The sequence below is a fragment of the Lissotriton vulgaris genome, chromosome 7, assembly GCF_964263255.1.
Source record: "Lissotriton vulgaris chromosome 7, aLisVul1.2, whole genome shotgun sequence".
NCBI classification, from domain to species: domain Eukaryota; kingdom Metazoa; phylum Chordata; class Amphibia; order Caudata; family Salamandridae; genus Lissotriton; species Lissotriton vulgaris.
Genome location: NC_141695.1, coordinates 1,133,075,166 through 1,133,084,433, shown reverse-complemented (window position 1 = coordinate 1,133,084,433; position 9,268 = coordinate 1,133,075,166). Strand labels below are relative to the sequence as shown.

Genomic DNA, 9,268 nt, shown 5'->3' with positions numbered 1-9,268 from the left:
TAATTTAGATATCTATTCAGTGTGGTGCTGCGTGGTCTTCAAGTGCTGTTGTGTTTCTTGCCGGAAGGGTTGCTGTGCACTGAATGAACGCGTCTTTATGTTCTGTCAGTCAAGTGAGCTTGGATACGAAATTGTTAGGTTGAGTCTCAAAGTATGCTTCATTTTTGGCAATGGGGTTTCTTTTTCGTTTTTGGTGTGGTGTAATGCTTCATGCCATTTGTGACCCAACTGGGGGAGGTTGCTCTCCCACAGCTCCCTCCTAGTGGCATATGGGAGCATAGGCTTTTGGGCCATGACGTACAGTCCTGTTCCACACCGTTGGACAGCCAGCTTTGTTCGCAGCCCTTCGGTTGCTGAGCTGCATTCTGTATATTCCTACAACTTCTCAGAGTACTCGGACCATGACGGAGGAGATTAATCATGCAGGACACACTTCCACAGTTGCATAGGTGGTGAGGCTACATAAGCCTATGCATATATTTCATTGCAGAAGGGACACTTGGATAACCTATGGCTCAGGGTATTGGTGTTTGGAAACATCTGCTTTATCAGAATGGCTGCTCCAACCATGCATATTGTGTATATACAAAGAATGTTTCGCCCACCACACTGACTCTTGTAATGGTTCTCCACTCTTGACACTGTTGCCATGCGGTAAACCATGTACACAGTTTAGAGTGAATGTTTGTCTTCAGCTCAACTAGACTGCTCAGAATCGGGTGGAAATAACTTGTGATTGAGAATGTAACTGTGTATACTAATACTTCTTTACTTATCCAATTTGCTTTTCTGTAGGTGGAAAGCAGCTTCGACTGGCCACAACGCTATTCAATTTTGAATAATGGGTGAAGAGCTGCAGTGATGGCGTGTAACTCACTGGATTTTAATGGGCTGTTAGGAGTGAAAAGCTAGAATTGGCTCATTGTGTATTAATGCTAGAGTAAAGGTTTGCCTGCAGCATTCCTCAGTATCCCCACGAAGAGAAGTGTGGCTCACTGGTTAGAGCAGGCAGACCCTGAAGCAGAGTCACACCCGGGACCAGGGTTCAATTCCCGACGCGGCAGGGTGTTGAGCTCAAATGTCCACGGACTCGATAATTCTCACTTCGGTGCCTGACCTAATCATGGGTTCACACTCTGCAACTCTGGGCATTAAGCTTGCTTAATCTCCACAACGGCCCCCCCGCGGCGGGATGCCTGTCTTTCACCTTGGGGATGCCCTGTAGGGGCTATCTCACAGGGAAAAACCAGGACGGGTTCCCAAGGCAAGCGCGGAGATACCCCTTCAGGGGTCGATTCTGGCGCTATATAAGAAATATAATAATAATAAGTGAAAATGTATTTTACTGCTTCCTATGCTGCATGTTCAATATAGTTTAGGTTTTAGAATATGCTTGGCAGTAACCTTTTTGCTGCACAGAAACAAGACCTCTGCATGATGTAATCGATCTGATGACCTAATGAAATTATATCTGTTATGACGTTTGCAGTAGAACCATTGGTAAGTAAGCATAGTATGCCCAAGTTGTCCATGATTAATCGATTCCATGCAGCCTACAAACTAGGTAATAGGCACAGGTGTCAGTCCTCCAGCTACATTCCGATTCTGTTTATGTATTTCCCCATTTGGTCTACTCTGTAAAATGGCTGCCGCCAAACTATCTCCGCTCTCTCAAACTAATACCAGGTCCCAAGAACCCAATTCAGTCTCCTGTGATGTATTTACGTTGCTTAATCAAAAGCTCGTACCCACATGCTGGGCACTTGGTGGACCAAAACAAAACCAGCATCACGTTCACCTTTTGCATGGATACGTGATCAGTAACTCAGCATGAGAGGCATCGTTCAGGCACTCAAAACACATTGTACCAATCGGACGACAAATATGTGTTATTTAGCACCGTTGGAACTACGACTACAGTTCCTACTCTTCTCCCACTTGAAATTAAGTACACAATCCTGCAAAGCTCCAACATGGCTTGTTTGTATGTTAGACTTTGCATGTTTGCACTTTACATGTGGCTGCATGCACCTCTGCTAGGTCTTACCATGAAGTGCACCGGAGGTTCGTTACACCCAGAAGAGCATTCTGGCACCAAAAGACATACTTCCACATTTTCACTAGTTTGACATTTCCTCAATATTTTAATTTGAATTAGTTTCTGTCTTTATGCAGACTTGTACACTTCTACAAGAGTGAGCCACAATTTAGGTTGGGCCGCAACAAATGTCTTATGGTAAACATTTGGACGACCGTGGGCTCACCAGAAGCATCCTGGAAATCTTTTTGGTTGAGATTTCTTAATATCTGGAAAGCCAGTGATTTTTTTTACTGCATCGTATTCACAGGCAATGTTCTTAAAACATCACCTTGACCTTCCAAGATGGAATTAAGTCCCAGTTATCCATAGTAACCTGAAAACAATGTGGAATATGAAAAATGACCACTTAGTTTCAGAAGTCTAACTTGTGGTTTAAATTATTACATTTATTTGACTTATTACATTTTTCAACACTTCTCAGACTGGGTAGAAGATTATGAAGTAGTGTATTCAGAAATTCACTTACAGCACCTGGGTAGCTGCACCCAAATTAATGCTTGTTCACACAAGAACCAAATTTAGTCTCCTGTGATGTATTTACATTGCTTAATTAAAGGCTTGTATCCACATGCTGGGCACTTGATGCACCGCAACAAAACTAGCGCAGCTGGTCACCTTTTGCATGGACACATGCCTGTGATCAGTAACACAGCATAGGAGGTGTTGTGCACCACTGAAAACATCTGTTGTACCATTCAGACACTAATGTATGTTATTTAGCACAGTCTGAACTACCACTGATATTCCTACCCTTCTCCCACTCAAAACTTAGTACCCAACCATTCAAAAGCTCAAACGGCTTGTTAGACTAAGCGTGTTTGCACTTTACACGTGGCTGCATGCTCCTCTCTGCTAGATCTTGCCATGAGGTGTACCAGAGTTTCACTACACTCAGAAGGGCCTTCTGCCGCCAGGAGACCTACTTCCAAACTTGCACTAGTTTGACCTTTCCTCAAGATTTTAATTCAAATTCATGGTATTCATGGTTACATCTTTATACAAACTTGCACACATCTACAAGACCGAGCCCCAAGCAATTTGGTCTGGGCTGATCAGAATTTCACTAAAAGCCACATGGTTCCGCACCACAATTCGACAACATATCACATAATTCGACATTATCACAAAACACCACGTACATCCAATCCAAAACACAGAATAACACATGCCACAATTCAACAGCACACCACATAATTAAACTTCACAGCACAAAATACCGTTTCAAATTGCGCTCAAACACAATCTCAGTCCACATAATTGTGGTACACTCTACCGCATAATTACTATCCACATAATTCCACTGCACACCATGCCTCATAAATCCATGCCACACAATTCCACAACTAGCCATTCCAACCCACAATTCCCCTCCACAAGAATGGGTGAAAGACATCACCACTTATGCCAGTATGTCTAACTCTTGCAGCAGTGATACGTATTGACTTTGCCAACACATGTCCTTGTAGTTTTTTTGCGCTGCTCTGCGAGACATTTAGTAAACAGGCTTTAAAAAGTCTGACCAGAGCTTTCTGGGTGGCATAGAGCGTGCGGTAATGTGCACAATGACGAGCAGAGGCGCCATATGGCTTTCCTCTCTCGTCATGGTGCGCGCACACCACACGCCAGATGTGCTGCCTTTTTTTAACTCTCCCAAGCGCAATCTCTATCTGCCTTTCATAGCTATCACTCGTCCCTTGTATTCTCTCTCTCGCACTGTCAAACAAACACACATTTACTCATAGCCTCCGTGGCACTCTTGTTCTCTTTTTGCACGCACATTTTTCCGCTGTCAGTTTCCGTGACTCTCTCTGCTTCTCCCCTTCTTTTACTCTTTCTCTTTCATTCACTCTTTCCACAGCCTATCTGTCTCCATGGCTGTCTCTGTTTCTCTCTCATTTTATGCCCCTCTCTCTCGCTCTGTTTTGCTCTCTCAAACACACACACATACACGCTCAGAAAGATGCTTGAAGGCACACATGTAACTGCAGCCCGGACAACGAAAAACATCTGAGTGTGGCCAGACTACATAAACTTTGTACAAGTGCAGTGAATTTTGCTTGAGCTTTTTTGCACTGACCTTCTAAGTGTAAATGTGATATTTTCACCGATGGATGGCGGCACAAAACGGGCTTTTGCAGCAATCGGTACAAATGTGTTTACATTTAACATTCTGTGCAGATTTTGGTGCAAGCATTGCAGTGCACGAGTGCCATGGTACTATGTTGTTTGTTCAAGGGTAGATGGGTTCAGATCTTTGTTTCGGTCTGCTCTTTAGTTTTCACAACAAAGCAAAGACAACCCTGAAAATGTCCATGAAGCATAAAACATCTTAATGTAAATTGTCCTGCAAATTCCCACTGCAGATCTGGATAGGGAACCCCCCTTGCTTGGCTGCTAGCCAATAGGTCTTGCCTTTGGGACCTTACAAGTGTTTAACCATGCAACAGTTAATGTTGCTGCACCAAGGGTATTGGGCTGGATAACTAAATACTTATAAGGTCCCAAAGGCGAGACCTATTCGCTATGCCAATGCTTGTTACCTTGTGTCACTGGAAAGAGATTCCCTTTACACTTCAAAAAACTGCTCTTTGATATCAGTGATAGATCACAATGAAGGGGCCTAGACACATCTCAGGAAGGGAGAAGGGTTTGATAAGGGAATCATAAGAGTAGAACTGTTGGTTTGGATTAATCTTTTGATGTACATTACAATATGGCTGCCATCCAGGCATGAACTCTTTTCACTTTGATGAATTGTGTTGTGGGACAAACAGCTTCGGAGTCTTGCCTGCTGTAACAGAAATTTTTCATGAGTAAAGAAGAAAGAGAGAAGTGGCCACTCAAAAGAAACAGAACCCCAACATAAAACTTCAAAGCATGGAACCGGTCCAACAACCTAGGGCAATGTAAGTTATTGACAGGTTCTCATGTCCTGTGCTCTACTCCAAACCCCTCCCTGTCCACTAAATACGTGGAACACGGGGTGGATGTTCCACGACTGGGGCGGAGATAACCTCATGGCAACAGGATTGATGGCTTGCTCGATGCTATAGGGCCCTTCATACTTGGGAGCTAGTTTACCCACCCCTTTTAGATGGAGATTCTATGTTGCCAACCACACTTTATCTCCCACCTGATAGGCAGGTTCAGGGGTTCTCCTTTTATCAGCGTGATATTTTTTGTGCAGTCTGTGATGCCTTCAGCTGGCATTTCGCCTCAAGGAGCACACTCTGAGATGGGTGTGGTGTTCCTGTATGGTGGGATGTTTTGAGATCACTGGCCATTCGAAAGGGAGCACGTTCAGATGGAACCAATAGAGTCAGAAAAAGGGGGAACATCCTAGCGTGGAATATTCTGCCTTGTTGTAGGTGAGCTCTGCTATCTAAATCAACTGGCACCAGTCAATGGTTTTTTGGAGGGTAAAGCAACCTAAGTATTGTTCAAGCGTTTGGTTCAGTCGTTCCGTCTTCTCATCCGTCTCTGGGTGGTAGCTGGTAGACAATCGGGCTTCCACTCTCATGATATCACACAAAGCCCTCCAGAATCGAGAGGTGAATTGGGTGTTCCGGTCTGTTATGAATACTCGGGGTAGCCCGTGAGACTTAACCACATGCTGGAGGAAGACGACAACCAGTTCGGCGGAAGTAAGCAGCTGTTTTAGTGGGATGAAGTGTCCCATTTTCATCAAGTGATCGATCACCACTAGGATGGTGGTGTATCCTTCACAGGGTGGTATTTCAACAATAAAATCCACTGACACAGTATTACAAGGGATGGGAGGTATGGATATCAGGCATAATAACCCCAAGGGTTTGGAATGGCTGGCCTTTCGGGTATCATTGTTCTTGCTTGACACGCCCCAATGAAGTGTCCACTTTCCCCGCAATACAGACATAACTTCTGCTGCCATCTTTTCTCCCTTTCTTCAGTGGTTAGCAGCCCCGACGACCTCCAATTTGCATTGATTTCGATCCTTCAGACTACTTTAGGTGTTCTTCAGACACAGTTTTAGATTGGGGAAGGATGAAACGGTTATCACTTCTACTTCTATCCCCCTTCCTTTCCTGTAAACGGTGATCCAACTGAACGGTGAGGTCAATTAATTCTTTGCAGGTTTGTGGTAGTTGGAATACCTGTGATAATACGTCTTTAAGTTCTCCTCCCAGTCCCTGATAAAACAGAGTAGTCTGTTTCTCTTAGGGCCAGTCTGTTTCCACCAGGAGGCGATTAAAAGTAGTGATGTAGGTCAACAAATCCTGTGACCCCTGCCTAAGTGTTATAAGTTCCCGGACCAGAGACATCATGTGTGACTTCTGATCAAACAGCTTCCTCATCTCCAAACAAAACTCCTGAAAATATTGCAAGATGGGATTGTTACGTTCCATCAACTAGATTGTCCAGCTAGCTGCATTTCCCCCCGTGTACGACATTATATAGGAGGTTTTTGCCGCTTCATCCTGAAATACTGTAGGTATGCAGAGGAAGTGGAGACTGCATTGGTTAAGGAAGGTCTCAAATTTCTTGGGATCCCCATAAACATGTTCGGGTGCAGCCAGAGGTATACCATGGTTCTGTATTACATGGACTGTAGGAGTAGACCCCTCTGGAGTTGTGGTTGCTGCTGGTACTGCAAAGAACCCTGGGCCCTGTGGACCTCCCCCCAAGACTGTTGTGGTGGTCGAGACTGGAGGGGGAAGTGTCCATTCCTTAACCCCTTGTATGCTCATGATGAGCTGAGCTTGTCATGGCATACAATCGTGCTGTGCTCATGACGAGCTCAGCTCGTCATGAGACCCACCCACGGGGGAAGCGCTGGCGCTCCCCCCGTGAGTGTGCAATCCTATAGTTTTTTACGGGGAAGGCAGGGGAAGACCTTCCCCTGCCTCCTGTCGCAATCATAGGCTCAAGAGTGCGGAAAAGGATTAAGGCAGGGAAAATACACGCAACACTCTTCCCTGTTTTGAATGCGTCCTTCACCTTGCGACTCCCAGAATGCTTAGGGGTGCTGTGTCTGGATAAGGAGTCAGGTGATTACATGCTTCCACTATTCAGCCCCACCTCCGGAGGAAAATGGTGCTTGACAAACTGCCCTGAAGGTCGTGAGCGGATGGTGCTTCCCAGCTGGAGGACTCCGTCTCACTACGCTGTTTATCGACGCCTTGACGCGAGAGAGCGAGAGTCAGCCAGAAGCGTTTTAGCCGCCTCGCATTCCACAGGTATTTTCTACTACGCGTTCACGAGAGTGGAAGACTGCTCCTGGAGGAGCTCTCCTCTCGACGCACAGAGTGTTTCCTGCTGTCGAAATCGTCAGTAACAGTAAATTTCCAGCGTTAGCAAAGTAGCAGCTGCTCTCTGAACGCTTTCCTTGTTTTTGTATCGTTTTCATACCTAGGCTGCATTAGACTTGCTGCGGGCCCGTTTTATGCATGCTATTGATTTAATGACAATTCCGAAGACTTCACATCGTAATTCTTTTCCAGGCGACTCCTCACGTTTCAAGGCCTAAACTTTGGAGCCAGTATAGTGCTAATTTGGAAACAAGTAGATCGTGGGGGTTTGCAGAGCGGTATAACCTATGCATTAATAGATGAACACTTTTATGCCATGAACCTTGACAATACCTACCCGAGTAACTTGCTCCTCTTGTGATACCCTGGATATCTCTCAGCACATTTAGGTTTAGTGCCTTTAACTAAACCTAGAAACAACCCAGGATACGAACAAACAAGAAGAATTGGAGGGTCTGTGAGACAAGATGCTGAGCCTGTAAGATCCTTATTAAGATACCACACTATTGGATTGCACAAGACCAGCCCAAGTGGTCACGCGACACTGAATGCGTAATCAATATCCTATCCGACCGCCCATTTGGCGGAGCCTCGTCATATAGGACACCTGGAACCAGGGTGGTGCGTCAAGGCCCAGATGAATTGGCCATACAACCCACAGTTCTGGTTCAAATGGTGAAAGTGTCCATGCCACTGAATGGTGCTGGTCATGTGCAGTGCAAACGAAAAAGTGAGTAAGTGATGTTTAAAATGGCGTTCCAGGCAAAAAAAAATTCTTTATTAGTATTCACCTGGACGTCAGATTAAAAACGGCCAACATGTTTCTGCCAACTGGTGTGACTACACCGGCATTCTTCAGGGCTTCGCATTCAGCCGAGAGGTACCGACGGAAAGAGCGGGGCCTCATTCTCCGAGCCGTTGCCGGGTGAGGTGAGGTTTGACTCCCACATAATGCTGGGAATGTATCCTCCATCAAGACATTTGCATAAGGGGATACAGTAGGATGGTCAATTCGACCAAACCATTTGTTTGACATTCCTCGAGGATTCTTGGTCTGTCTTCATCACTTTATAGATAAACATTAGAGTGTTTCTATGCAGTAGCAACAGCTTATTTACATGGCCCTGAAGAATGCCGGTGTAGTCACACCAGTTGGCAGAAACATGTTGGCCGATTTACAACATAGCTAAGCAAACAGTGATTTTTTCACACTGTTCTACACCCGTTTTTAATCTGACGTCCAGGTGAATACTAATAAAGAATTTTTTTTGCCTGGAACGCCATTTTAAACATCACTTACTCACTTTTTCGTTTGCACTGCACATGACCAGCACCATTCAGTGGCATGGAGACTTTCACCATTTGAACCAGAACTGTGGGTTGTATGGCCAATTCATCTGGGCCTTGACGCACCACCCTGGTTCCAGGTGTCCTATATGACGAGGCTCCGCCAAATGGGCGGTCGGATAGGATATTGATTACGCATTCAGTGTCGCGTGACCACTTGGGCTGGTCTTGTGCAATCCAATAGTGTGGTATCTTAATAAGGATCTTACAGGCTCAGCATCTTGTCTCACAGACCCTCCAATTCTTCTTGTTTGTTCGTAGTCTAAGTAGGGGTGTTTGAATATGGAGGGTCTATAAATATATATCCCCTTGACCCTTCCTAATTTTTTGTTTCTCACAACCCAGGATACTCCAGTACTTACCAGAGGGCCTGCTTGATTACGTGAGTGTGGCAGTCCTGTGGCCTTGGTGTGTATGAGTGTATGCTCTCAGTGTAATTGACTGTTTTTCTTACTTGTCTTACTATACAGCACACCAGACAGAGGCAGGCACCCCAGACCAGACCTGAGACGCAACAGGATCTTTATTCGTT

General features: G+C 45.2%; 1 non-coding gene across 1 annotated transcript; it reads left to right on the top strand.

Moving 5' to 3' along the window:
- The first annotated feature begins 224 nt into the window (after positions 1-224).
- Positions 225-435, top strand: LOC147703021 (small nucleolar RNA SNORA73 family). The gene has a single exon (XR_015298629.1). It is a non-coding gene; the product is annotated as a small nucleolar RNA SNORA73 family (small nucleolar RNA).
- The last annotated feature ends 8,833 nt before the right edge of the window (positions 436-9,268 follow it).